Genomic DNA, 14060 nt, shown 5'->3' with positions numbered 1-14060 from the left:
CTTTTCATTATCTGGTGCAGGACGAGACACCTTCATTCCAGTTCTGTGTAATTCATGCTGCTCAAAACATAGGCTGCATCCAAATACTGCACAAGCACACACACAAAGAGCTACTAGAGGATACAAAGTTAGAAAACGGATTCCATGGGTCAGGAGAATTCAGCAGTATAACTTTGTAAAAAGCTCTATAAACCTGACGGAAGAGGCAAAAGCATAAAGAAAGTATAACTATAAATAAATAATGAGTGTACTGAACTGAATTCAATCCTATACCAATAAAAGTGGAACAGAAACCGTACAACACATTTTCTAGGATAAAATTGTTATTTTCCAACGATCAGCAGTTAATTTGGCTCTGCAAAAAAGTTTTGCACTTCCACAGTTTTATACGAGTTTTAAAAAACAGCAATATGGTGACTGTGCTTCACTCCAGTAAAGTAGTTATGAAAGTTAAAAAATAACTGTGTGCCAGCTTCTGCTGAGACATAATTTATATTCATCAAATTCCACAACATTGTATTTGTGTTAAATCTTTCTTCTAATTTAAATAACATTTAAATGCAACAGAGTCAGGGATGTTATAGGGACTTTCTATTGAACCCATGCTAAATAAGATAAGAGCTTATATTGAAGGGGTGATTTTAAATGATTTTTAAAAAAGCCACATTTGATCTGCATAAGCAGACGACATCATCGTCTTCGTAAGAAACCAGAAAGATGTGAAGGAACTCAGAAAAATGGTACACATTCAAAGTAGAATATTCAGACCAATCGCAAGGAAACACGTCTTCATCGTGTTCACATGATGTTGTTACAGTTAATAACAATAATAATAATGAATGTTAATATATTTCTGTAAAAAATATTTCATGAGTTAAGACAGCAGTTTTAATTTAAGAACACACACACACACACACCCAGAGTCATGTGATTTCCAGTAACTGCAGAGCGGAGGAGGAGCCTCCAGTGAAAGTGAAAGTGTTCAGACTTGTTCTAACAACAAGAAGCAGACGGAGGAGACGTATTCATTCATATTATTTTACAGTCAGTGTTTCTAACTGGATCCCCAGAGACAGATGTTAACAGCAGGTCTGGAACAAAGAGCCTTCAAAGGACTATTGAACATTGTTAACTCACAGTTTCACTCTTTATCTTCATGGCATTTTACTTCTTCTTTTAACTCTGAATACAATCAGTGCAGATGTGTTCTCATACAGATGTTCCGTCTGTAGGACACGTTTTGTCTAAATGGCCTTTTTCTTTCAAAATAAATAATTTTCAGTTATTTTGCTGCTAAAAACTTTAATCTTGATGATGTTTTCCTACACTTGACATCTATTGCACTTCTGTCCGTCCTGGGAGAGGGATCCTCACATGTGGCTCTCTCTGAGGTTTCTACATATTTTTAGCCTGTTAACAGGTTTTTTTTTTTAGTTTTTCCTTACTCTTGTTGAGGGTTAAGGACAGAGGATGTCACACCATGTTAAAGCCCAATGAGACGAATTGTGATTTGTGGATATGGGCTATACAAATAAAATTTGATTGATTGATTGATTGATCACATCTGTTCATCAAGTGTTTAATAACAGAAAGTGTTTTCACAATAATACGTTACAGCAGTGGTCACCAACCAGTTGAGAGTCTTCACTGTGGATCCCAGTAAAGCTCTGGACTCACTGGCTGAGGTGTGAGGAACATCGACCTGCATGGCCAGGTACTCACACACACACACACACACACACACGCAAGCGCTCACACACACACACGTATAACTTTATACTGATTTTGTGTGAGTTTTAATGTGAATATAAAGTTGAAGAGCTTGTGTTTGACCTTCATTTGGGCACATATATATTATTAATTTAATAATGTTCTCAATGAAATGCAGGGGGTTTTAATGTAACTACAGCCTTCCTGAGGTTTCTGATGTGATCACTGTATTTCCTTGGATAGAATAAGTCCTGTGTACTCAAATAAATACCAGTACTACAAACTATGAAGCCGTGCATCAATTTCACAATAAAAACATTAAATAAATAAATGAATTGATTCAGTCGACAGAAACGCTGGAGTGCTTTTATTTGGAAATGGGTAGGCTACAGGAAGTGATGCAAATATTTGTGTTTGTGACGTTTTCAACAGATAAACATTGAAACTGGTGTGGAAGATCATTTCACTGTGTTCTGCTGTAAACTGAGCGCAGAACAAGAAGGAAATAGACCAAACCTTGAATATGTAGAACAGCAGCGTGGCCTGAACCACAACTGAGCCACAGCCGGCCCGGTGCAACATGGGCGAGGACATTTTGAGAGCAAGTTGAACCCTCACACACAAAGTAAGAGACCTGCTGCAAACATGTGATTCTCCAAACTGAGTCCTCAGAGAATGAACCAGTGAATGATATGTTGTTTGCAGAGGTCAGAACCACAGACTGAGAGCAGAGTCTCCAGGGTCCAGCTGTGTGTCTCTGAAGAGTGACTGGTCCATGGGTCCTCCTCCATTCTTCAGTAATGAACCTGGACCCTCACACACAGAGTTTCTACTGTGACCTGCTCTTAGCAGGATTTAGTTTCCTCTAGTGTGGCCTCTGCATTAGGACAGAGCTTCATTGAAGTTGGTGACTGATCTCTCAGAATCACTCAAAGAGCTCAGACCTCCACCAAGAATAGACACGCTCCTTATGAAACCACTTTGAAATCCACTAGAGACTCATTTTGATTTGGATCTGCACCCAATTCCACACACTGGTAAACATCAGTCCTCTGAACATGTCTGTGAAAGAGGACCCCCCCCCCCCCCCGATCTGGTTCACAGACCACAACCTTCCTCCAAATTTACTGGTAATCTGTCAGTTTTTATAATCCCACTAAAAAACCAACCAACACACAAACTTACTGGGTAAAAACAAAACCTCCTTGACAGAAGTAATGACAACCTGTGACTGTGACATGTGAATTATCAGGAAATGTCTTCACAGGGAGAGGAAGAGGAGTCATGTTTCTGAGGAGCAGCAGTCGTCCTGCTGTGCTTCGTGTCAGGATGTCCTGAAGGATCCAGTCTCCATCAGCTGTGGACACTGGTTCTGCAGACAGTGCATCACCTCATACTGGGACCAGTCTGGTTCTTCAGGAGACTCCTCCTGTCCCCAGTGGGGACAAAGATCCATGACAGGAGCTGGAGCTCAGACAGCCGGTCAGAGCAGCACTGTACATGTGTCTGCTGATGTCTTCACTTCTGACAACAGCACATGTGGTTTAATTTTGTTCCTTCATACAGCATCAACATTTAACATCGTTAGAAAAGCACAAAGTTAAAAAGCTTTTTTCTGTAGTTTTTCTGTATCTGATGAAAACAATCAGCAGATTCTCAGATTCTCTGTCTCTGACATTGTTTCTTGTCTTTCAGCAGATCGTGGTTTGCAGGAGGTTTTAGATGAACATAAGCTCAGTGTGAGGAGGAGATGTGAACATGTGACTGAAGGAAGTGACGCAACAGGAAATAGAACCCTCCTAAACAGGATCTACACTGAGCTTGACATCACAGAGGGACAGAGTGAAGAGGTAAATACTCAACATGAGGTGAGGCAGCTTGAGACGGCTTCCAAGATGAAGAGCCTCCACGACACTCCCATCAAGTGCCACAACATCTTTAAAGCCTCCACTGACCAGCAGAGTAGCATCAGAGTCGTCCTGACCAACGGTGTCGCTGGTGTTGGAAAAACCTTCTCGGTGCAGAAGTTCGCTCTGGACTGGGCAGAGGGTTTAGAAAACCAAGATGTGGATCTGCTGACTGTGCTTTCGTTCAGGGAGCTGAACCTGGTGAAGGACCAGCAGCACAGTCTCCTCACGCTGCTCCGTGTTTTCCATCCAGCGTTACAGAAGCTCACTGCAGACACGCTCGCTGTCTGTAAACCTTTGTTCATCTTTGACGGCCTGGATGAAAGCAGACCTTCTCTGGACTTCAACCACAGGGAGCTTGTGTCTGATGTCACACAGAGGTCATCAGTCAACGTGCTGCTTACAAACCTCATCCGGGGGAATCTGCTTCCCTCGGCTCTCGTCTGGATAACCTCCAGACCTGCGGCGGCCAATCAGATCCCTCTTACAAGTGTTGACAGGGTCACAGAAGTAAGAGGCTTCACTGACGCCCAGAAGGAGGAGTACTTCAGGAAGAGATTCAGTGATGAAGAGCTGTGCAGCAGAATCATCTCACACATCAAGACGTCCAGGAGCCTCAACATCATGTGTCAAATCCCCGTCTTCTGCTGGATCAGTGCTACAGTTCTGGAGCACATGTTGACCACAGGGCAGAGAGGAGAGCTGCCCAAGACCCTGACTGACCTGTACTCACACTTCCTGCTGGTTCAGACAAAGAGGAAGAACAACAAGTACGGTGAGGGACATGAGACGACTCCACAGCAGCTGCTGGAGGCTGACAGGGACGTTCTCCTGAAGTTGGGGAGGCTGGCACTTAAACATCTGGAGGAAGGAAACATCATGTTCTACCAAGAAGACCTGGAGCGGTGTGGTCTTAATGTCACAGAGGCCTCAGTGTACTCAGGAGTTTGTACTGAGATCTTCAGAAGAGAGTGTGTGATCTTCCAGAAATCAGTCTACTGCTTTGTTCATCTGAGCGTTCAGGAGTTTCTGGCTGCAGTCTACATGTTCCTCTGTTACACCGAGAGGAACACTGAAGAACTCAACAACTTATTGGGAACAGATGGGGACATAGACAGTACCTTCTACCTGGATGACCTCCTGAAGAGAACCATGAAGAAATCCCTGACCAGTACAAATGGTCATCTGGACCTGTTTGTTCGCTTCCTTCACGGCCTCAGTCTGGAGTCCAACCAGAGAGTCTTAGGAGGCCAGCTGGGCCGGAGAGAGAACAATCCAAAGATCATCCAGAGAGTCATCAACAACCTGAAGCAGATGCAGAGTGATGACATTTCTCCTGACAGAAACATCAACATTTTCCACTGTCTGACTGAGATGAACGACCACTCAGTTCATCAGCAGATGCAACAGTTCCTGACGTCAGAGAACAGATCAGAGGAGGAACTCTCTGAGATCCACTGCTCAGCTCTGGCCTACATGCTGCAGATGTCAGAGGAGATTCTGGATGAGTTGGACCTGGTGAAGTTCAACACATCAGACCAGGGTCGACAGAGACTGATCCCAGCTGTGAGGAACTGCAGGAAGGCTCGGTGAGTCCAGACATGATCAATAACATGTTCAATCAGTGGAGATGAGTTGTTCTTCAAATACACTCAGTGTTAAATGATTCTCATTGTTTTGGGCAGCATGTGTGTGTGTGTGTGTGTGTGTTTGTGTGTGTGTGTAATAAAGTTATTATTATTATGTACATATACATTCCCATTGTTCTCATGTACATATGAGAACAACTAGATCAGATGTGGAGAGTAAAGTCCAATGTGATCAATGGGCTGGAGTTTGAGGATTCAGACAAACAACCGTGTAGGGTGCAAGGGAGATTATTGTATATAATATATATATATATATATATATATATGATCAAACAGCTAGCACAGTGTGAGGGGACGATCACTGAATCAGTGTTTGGATGAGAATCACTAATGGTTCCTTGAAACTGAAGAAGCAGGAAATATAGCTTATTCTTCTTTCTTGTAAAAACTAGAATTCCCACCCTGCGTTTGTACGTCACCACCAACCAGTGCAGTGTCCGTCCCTCCAGGTTCCTGACATGTTGACTTCACAATAATATGAGGTCACTGTAACCTTTGACCTTTGACCACTGAAATCTAATCAGTTTATCTTTGATTCAAAATGTGAAGAAATCCTCTGAAGACGGACTTGAGATATTATGTTCAATAGGCCAATAACATGTTCTGTGACCTTGACCTTTGACCACCTTAATCTAATGAGTTCCTCTGTTAGTCTGAATCAACGCTTGTACCAAATTTGAAAGGATTCTCTTGAGGTGTTTTTAACAAAAGGGGATTTACCAGGGTGAGGGTCAAATGATCGCGTTTTGTATGACTGTTGTGTTTTCTGATTTAATTCTCACAGATTTGATATTTTCTTTAATTACAGACTCGGTGTATGTGGACTCTCAGAGACTCAGTGTGAAGTCATGGCCTCAGCTCTGAAGTCAGACCCCTCACATCTGAGAGAACTGGATCTGAGTGGAAACCAGCTGCAGGATTCAGGAGTGAAGCTGCTGTGTTCTGGACTGGAGAGTCCAAACTGTCAACTGGAGACTCTGAGGTCCTTAAATCTTTGTTCACTTTTCAGACTTTCTTTCTTATTGGGTCACTCGTCCTCCTTAGGTTTTCAAAATAAGACACATTCTTATTGAAACACGTTGGACAGTTGATAAGTATAGAAACAAACAGGATGTGACTGTCTGAAGCCATCCCTACTTTAAACAGTGTTTAATTATACAAACCTGCTCAGTGACCAACACACAGAGAAGAGGCTGATGAAGGAAACAATGGTCCAACTGTCAGAGATCAGCTGTTCTTCTCTTGCTTCAGCTCTGAGGTCAAACCCCTCTCATCTGAGAGAACTGGATCTGAATGACAACGACCTGCAGGACTCAGGAGTGAAGGAGCTGTGTGGTTTTCTACAGAGTCCAACCTGTCGATTGGAGACTCTGAGGTCAGACATCATATTTTAATGCTAAAAGTTCAGTGTGTAGAATGCAGTGACATCTAGTTGTGAAGTGTCATGTTGCAGCTGAATCCCCCCCCCCCCCTTCAAACATGATGGAAAACCTGTGGTAGCTTCAGTTGTCATAGTAACTCAAAAGGTTTAGTTTGTCCAGTCTGGGCTACTGTAAAAAAACATGGCTGCCTCCGCAGAGAGGACCCGCTCCTGGTGTAAATATAAAGTATTAAAACTAAGTATTTAAATGTGAAGTATGTAAATATAAAGTATATAAATATAAACGTATCATTCTAAAATAAAGAAAACAACAATTGGTACAATTCAGATAAAACTAGTGAAAACATCTCTAGGATTCTTTTCTCTTCAGTTTCTAACAATGGATCCTTTCACCTGAATCTTCCACACTTGAGCTTCGAATTACATTGTATACCATGAGCAAAGGTCAATGCTATGAAATTTTTTTGAAACAGTGCACTTTATTTCAACATTTTATTATAACCAGGGGTTAATTTGTGCCGGATCATGCCGGAACAGGATGCGGCACCTCTTGGTTTTGGGCTGCCCGTGTTCCGGGACTTAATTGGGCTGATCCGGTACCTCTCGTATAGAAAAAAATATTAATAACAGAGCTGCCAACTCTCACGCTTTCGGCATGTGACACACATCCAATTTGTGACGCCAAAAAAAAATGTGATTTCTTACAAGTGGCCAATATGTCAATCGCGAAGGCAGTGTGGGCCGGCGCCGCCACGCCCCCCCCTCCCCCTGACAAGAGGTCTGCCGCGGACGAGGTTCGCTATATTGTCCAGGGCGGGGGTGCGGCGGCGGCTAAAGACACACCGCCGCTGATGTGACGTTTTGTAATAAACACAAGACAATTTGTAGGGAAATCAGGGTACTTGAGGCCATGTCGGATCGGCCAGGGCGCTACACTGAACTGAGCCAGAGGGGAATTGAGGAAAACTCTCTCCATGGTGTCACATTGAATGGAGGAAAATCAAGTGACAAAAAACTCGACTCGAAGCAGTTTTTCCTAACTGTGGCCAAGAACTTAGAGGAACGTATGTTATCTCAAGGAGGCCGGCTGCCTGATAAAACTGGATATAACAAGTTAATTGAGGAGCTGAAGGTGCTTTACGCACAGTACTGGCCCGAGGACGCAGGTGCGCTGTATGGAGAGACTGAGGTTGAGTCGCTGTGCCAGCGCTTTAACATTGCCAACCCGCGCGCAGTCATACGGGCCTACAGAAAACACAGAGACTCGGAGGAAAAGACATCCCCGATGAACTGATGAAGTGACTTGTTGCTGTCAACAGCATTCCTATTGCGAGTGCTGAATGTGAGCACGGATTTTTCGCAAATGAACTTAATTTGCACTCCCAACCGTACCTCTCTGCTCACATCCACCATATCATCTTTACTCTTCCTAAATCTTGTTGGACCCCCCCCTGGCTAAATTCAATCCAGTCCCGTACGTGAGGTCGTGGGTGGCCAAAGGACACAGAACTGCCACAGACACACGCAGTGAAACCTCCGGGAGGAGGAGGAGAATCCGGACATGGTCGTGATGTGGGGTGTTTTGGACTAAATATAATGAGCATGCTGTCTATTAATAGGCCGCCGTGCCAATCTTTAAATAATAATAATGGAAGATTTATGTGATTTATTGTAAGCTTTGAACTTTTATTTTTTATGTTTTACAAGTTAGATCTATGTTGAGAAATTAATTGCTGACTGTAAGTCCCACCTGTGTTGATGTGGGCATTTGCCTGTGCTGTATAGCCTAAAATAATTGTTAATTATTGTCATAAAATTTATACCATGGATATTATTTGAAATTAAGGCTTGTAAGTCCCATAGCATTGTCAGTGGGCATTTGCATGTTTTTTTCAGCACCGTTTTCTGTATGCGTTCCGGGACCTGTGCCCGTCTCGTCATCCCTGCGCTGTAATATGTACTTTGCGTTCCGGCACCTTGTGATTTACAAATTAAGCACTGATTATAACCCAAAACAATGAGACTCAGTAAGTCTCTTTCTCTGGACAGGAGTGACAACCCACCTCTTCAATTTTAATTGCCCATGAACACTATCCTAAATCTCAACCACTGTGCAGAGTGGCATGATTGCAGTTACTTTTTAACTTGTGTTGGTTAAATGCACAGTGGATGTGTTAACCACACATCTACCAGCAATCCGCTCACCAGGAAGAAATTATGCTGGCTATGATATGTCTGTGCCCTGTAAGCTCCAAAATTGAAATTCTAATTTGAACTTCAATTGTCTTATTGTTGTTATTAAACTTTCTCAATATTCCATTAAAACACTCAACACTTTTATCCAAAGCGACCTACAATAAGTGCATTCAACTATGAGGGTACAAACATAGAAGAGCAGGAATCATGTAAGTACATTTACTTAAAACCAGAAAGAATAAACTGGTCCTCAGTCACATACTCATTCCATATAAAAGTTCAATTTAAAAGCTGTTATAACTGCTGCTTTAAGATGAAAAGGACATCTGTGAAGCTTTACTCTGAAAACCTCACGTCACACGTTCGAGTCATCACCTGGTGGGCTCGTCCAATCACAGCCTCGTGAATTCAGCATCTGTCTCACGCAGACATGAAGCTACCGGCTCTTGTTAAGCTTGTTCCGTACGAGTGACTCGGTTTTCGGGGTGAATAACTTGCTGAAGTCGACACGACACTGCTTCCCTGGAGTAGAAGATGAGTGCACATTTTCTGGAGCTGAAACAGCAGCAGGGGATTTTCCGGGCCCGACTCGTTCACAGGAACAGGAACATGTGGGAACATTCAGACGAGGGGTGGAGCCAAAGCACATATCTCCATGATAACTGTAGCAGCAATTTCTACTTAACTACTACTGGTGGCTGAGTTCGGTTTGATTCTGACGCGTGTATAAAAGATGAGGAGTAGAGGTATGTCCAGTTGGTTCCTATGACCATTTATTGTAGAAAGATGGATTACAATTTACCTGAAACAAACTAAAAGACATTAAACTAAAGAGACTCTCGTAGAGCACCGTTTCCCTGTAGAACGTTAACACACTGTCAAAAAAGTGTTGCCTTGCTCAGCCACGCCCAGATGCTCTCGTGGCTGGCTCTTTAAGCCTTTCCCCTTGGCTCCACCCTCCACCTCTCAGGTTCAGTTCAGGTGTCCTTTAGGTGGGGTAAAAACACCTACAGACACAGTGTCACTCATACACACACACACACACACATGCATGGCTAATAAAGAAAGATAACATAAAGGTTAACTTGGCTCCTACAATAACCATGGTTACGTTAAGTTACAGTTTCACTGTGAAGGAGCTAGCAACGTCTCCAGGTGTTGTACATGTTAACGTAGTCCTCTTGTCTACGTGTACGACGTCTGAACATGTCCAGCAAGATATTAAGAGACATCTAGTGGTGAAGTTACATATTACAAACAACTGAACCTCGAGGACACGAGGACTTTCAAGCTGTTTATAGTGAACTCTGTAAAATAGTGTTTGGACATTTTCGGGAGTTTGACTTTCACATATGAAGAATGGGTGGAGCAGCAGGAGGCGGGACATGACGTATAGATCCTGCTGTGGAAAGATCAGTGTTGTTGTTTTCAGCTCATCCACACCGGCGTCGGCCCTCATCACCAAAAGCTCTGGAATCTCCTTGTGTTTCCAAGATGACGTCTTCGTCTTCTACGTGTACAGCTCCTCTTCTTCATCCTGAGATATTTGTGTTCTTCCAGTTTCACGTCCGTCACGTGTTTGTGTCATCAACACGTCCACTCGCTCTCTGTGAAATCCTCTTGACATTTACCTGCTGTATTCTCACATGGACTCACTCAGAAACTCTATTAGGATGCTGCAGGAAAAGTTCCAGAAAATGTCCAGAACACCTTGACTCAGACTTCAGGTCTGACAAGACAGTGATGTTTAGTCAAAGTTCTTTATTTTCACACATGAACTCAGTTTAATTTACAGTTAAGTTGTATTCTTTATCCAGGTTGTGGAGCTGCAGTCTGTCAGATATCAGCTGTTCTTCTCTGGCTTCAGCTCTGAGGTCAAACCCCTCTCATCTGAGAGAACTGGATCTGAGATGCAACTTCCTGCAGGACTCAGAAGTGAAAGAGCTGCTTGATCTGGAGCAGAGTTCAACCTGTAGACTGGAGACTCTGTGGTCAGTAGATTGTTGGAGTCAGTCCACGCTGCTTTCATCAGTATTTTACTAAACACAGTCAGTATCACACATCCAGGGTCTGTGCTACCAATCAGGATTTGTGGTTATCAGGTTAACTTCAGGTTTAGTTTTTTCAGTCCTACGAAGCTCGTCCACTTCTTAACGTGGTAAATCCCCATGATAACTTCTGATGAACGGCTAACATGCTCGAGGTTAAGTTGGAGATTAACCAGTATAAAAGATCCACCCACTGACCACAGTGACTCTACACTGTTGTGTTGTGCACACTCTCCTTAAAGGGAAGGATAAGGGAAGTTTAAATCAACATCTTGTTGATTCAGTTGATCTCTAACTCACCCAGAACATCTCAATCTCTCCAGACTCATCCTGTCACCAAAACACCAGATGCACTCAGTCAGCTTCCTGAAGATAGGTCCATGTGTTTTTATTGAGTAGTGATGTCAGAGGTTACCACCACAGTGTGTGTCCTCAGAGACAGTGCGACAGTGTGTGTCCTCAGAGTCAGTGAGACAGTGTGTGTCATCATCATGGTAACCAGGAGCTCTTTATACAGAGCATAACCTCTGCTGAGGTCCATCTGTCTTATCTGGTCCCAGTTTGTCAGAAGCAGATGTGCATCAACACAAAGTGAAACATGGCTTCACCTGTAACAGCAGTGAATCCACCTGTCAGGTGTCCACTCTGCACTTTGACATGCAGAGGACACACACTGAGCTCTTAGAGTGTTCATTCCAACACGTGAACATGAAGCAGAGAGGAAGCTGCTCCACCTCTGAACAGGACTGAAGTCCCTGCTGCTCTTTCTACTGGATGAGCTGCATCACTGACTCACAGCTGATGAAGTGAGTCTCTCTAACACTGATGTCTTCTTCTCTCAACAGGTGTGAGGGGTCTTAGTGAAGGTGAGTGTGAAGAGGACAGTGTGTTTGGACGGAGGCTGAGCTGTGTCCTGAGGATCCAGAGGCTGAAGCAGCAGCAGCTTGTGTGTAGTCTCCAATTTACACAATCTGCATGTGTTTGTGAGATGAAGCTGGAGCACCTGGAGAAAACACGGGGAGAACATGCAGACTCCACACAGGAAGACCCAATCTGAAACGGATTCAAACCTGCAAACTCCTTGCCCTGATTGTGTTTATTCTGACACAACACAAGCAGAATATATAAACCCTCTGTAAAGAGTCACATACAGTGTATTTAAGTTGGTCTTTACTATTTTCCACTGTTGTCCCTCAGTATGTCTCCATGTGTGTAGAACCACATTCTGTGTATATGTTTGTTTATGATCTTAAAGTTCCTGGATTCACGTCACAAATTGATTTAGTTCAACACAAAGTTAAACACACTGAAATCACTTTAAATTCAAAATCAGACTTTTGTCTTTGAAACAAAAGATCAAAACTCTGGACTTAAAAATGGGACGTTTTCATTTCTGCATCAGGTGCAGAGCGGTGGTTGCTTTTCTACTTTTGACCCACAGGTGGCTCTGTAGTATAACAGCAGAACATCCCAGTCCAAGCCTTTATATTCAGTCTATGAGTCAAACACATGGATCATTTCCTCTGTGACAAACCAGATGTAACGAGAAGAAAAACATCTCAGAGAGAAAAGTTCTGTTTCTACTTGTCTCTGCTTTAATGCTCAATAAACATCCTTCCACCGACTTCACTGGAATCATGACTCTGCTTTTCTTTCCTCTTCAAACAAATATGTGGAAACATCTCGTCCTTGGTGCAGGTAAAAGAACAAAATCACCAGTTTGACATAATGGAAACAAGCAGAAGAAAAGTGAATGAGACATTTACAGTATGAAAAAGAGTTGATGAAGAGCAGAGCATCTTTAAGTCTCTGAGGAAACTGTTGAATAAACATTTTAACATATGCAGCACCTTTAACCCTAATGGAAGAAAGCAACTCACATTCCTCTAGGTTCAGAAAGCTGGACTCTGGCTGGAAATTGAACAGTGATCATTTATTGCCTCACAAGCAATTTTTATTTAACAGTGCATGGAAATAGGAACAACAACAAAAATAGAGCTCTTTCAATAAAATAAATGAATGTATAAAATAATAAATAATAAAATAAAGTTCAAAGAAAAGTGTCCTTTCTTCTATATCAGAAGATGGGGTTTCAACCCTGTGTTCGTTCTACTACCCGGGTAGGTTTTATGGTGAACGTTCTTATCTGTATCAAAGGAAAGTGAGTAGATGTCTTTGGTCTTCGGAGTGGATCCCGATCTCCGTCCGCTGTCAATCGCCTGGCTTGCCACTGAACCACCAAGGGTTCAGAATACTGATCAATCCCTGATCTAGCAAAAAATCAGCTCAGTAGTTTCAGCTTTAGTTTAGTGTTTGGTTAGCTCCCCTAGCCGGGGGGAGCCCGGCTCCCCGGCTAGCATTAGCTCGCGAGCTAACCGGGTCGGTGGAGCCGGGCCGTGTAGCGAGACTATGACGTATTTTCGGGTCGTAATCCCATTGGACGCACTCTAGCGTATAGTTTCTGACAAAGAGGAACCACAACAAATAGAGGGGGGGGGGGGTTTCCAGAGTTTTTGGTATGGTAGACATGCCAGATACCCAAATTAATGTGTAGAAGTACTACAAAAGTGGAATTTTCATAATATGTCCCCTTTAAGGTAAAGTATTTCATCTTTCAGTCAAAGTTTATCATTCTAACATTGGATGGGTGGAATAATTGTTATGTGCAAATTCTCTATAGAGAAAATATCAGTCAGCATCATGATGGACAGCATTTTTTGTAGGTAGCTTGAGTTGGTTATCTTAGCACTGTATAACATCTTATCAGCACCACAGTAATTACAGGATATATGTTTGGAAAATGTCTGCCCTGCAGTCTCATGCCCTTTCATAGGCATTGGCAGTGCGCTGACCTATGCTATGTAGGAATGAATGGCATGTGCTTTCAACTCACAAAGACATAGGCATGCTTCAATATGAGATATATATATAACACTGGTGCAAACAATACTAGTGTTTAAGAACACGTCATGAATTTGATGTAGAGTTTTAAAAGAAATTTTCTTAAGAACAAATTAAATAAGAATCTTTAGATGATATCGGGGAATGAGGACAAATACTATTTTATGTCCCCAAAAAACACTTCCATTGTTGTTTGTGCTAATTTTGGCACATTCCTGTATTTGATTGCGTTGAATTTGTAATTTTTTTCTTTCTTGCTTTGTCTATT

The 14060-nt window shown here is 42.7% G+C and overlaps 1 long non-coding RNA gene across 1 annotated transcript; it reads left to right on the top strand.

The window, feature by feature from the left end:
• The first annotated feature begins 5035 nt into the window (after positions 1-5035).
• Positions 5036-12516, top strand: LOC133015794 (uncharacterized). Its single transcript, XR_009681539.1, has 3 exons — positions 5036-5206; positions 6075-6641; positions 11737-12516. It is a non-coding gene; the product is annotated as an uncharacterized LOC133015794 (long non-coding RNA).
• Positions 12517-14060: the final 1544 nt, after the last annotated feature.

Source organism: Limanda limanda, chromosome 12 (assembly GCF_963576545.1).
Source record: "Limanda limanda chromosome 12, fLimLim1.1, whole genome shotgun sequence".
Classification (NCBI taxonomy): domain Eukaryota; kingdom Metazoa; phylum Chordata; class Actinopteri; order Pleuronectiformes; family Pleuronectidae; genus Limanda; species Limanda limanda.
This window is presented reverse-complemented; position numbering and strand designations above follow the sequence as displayed.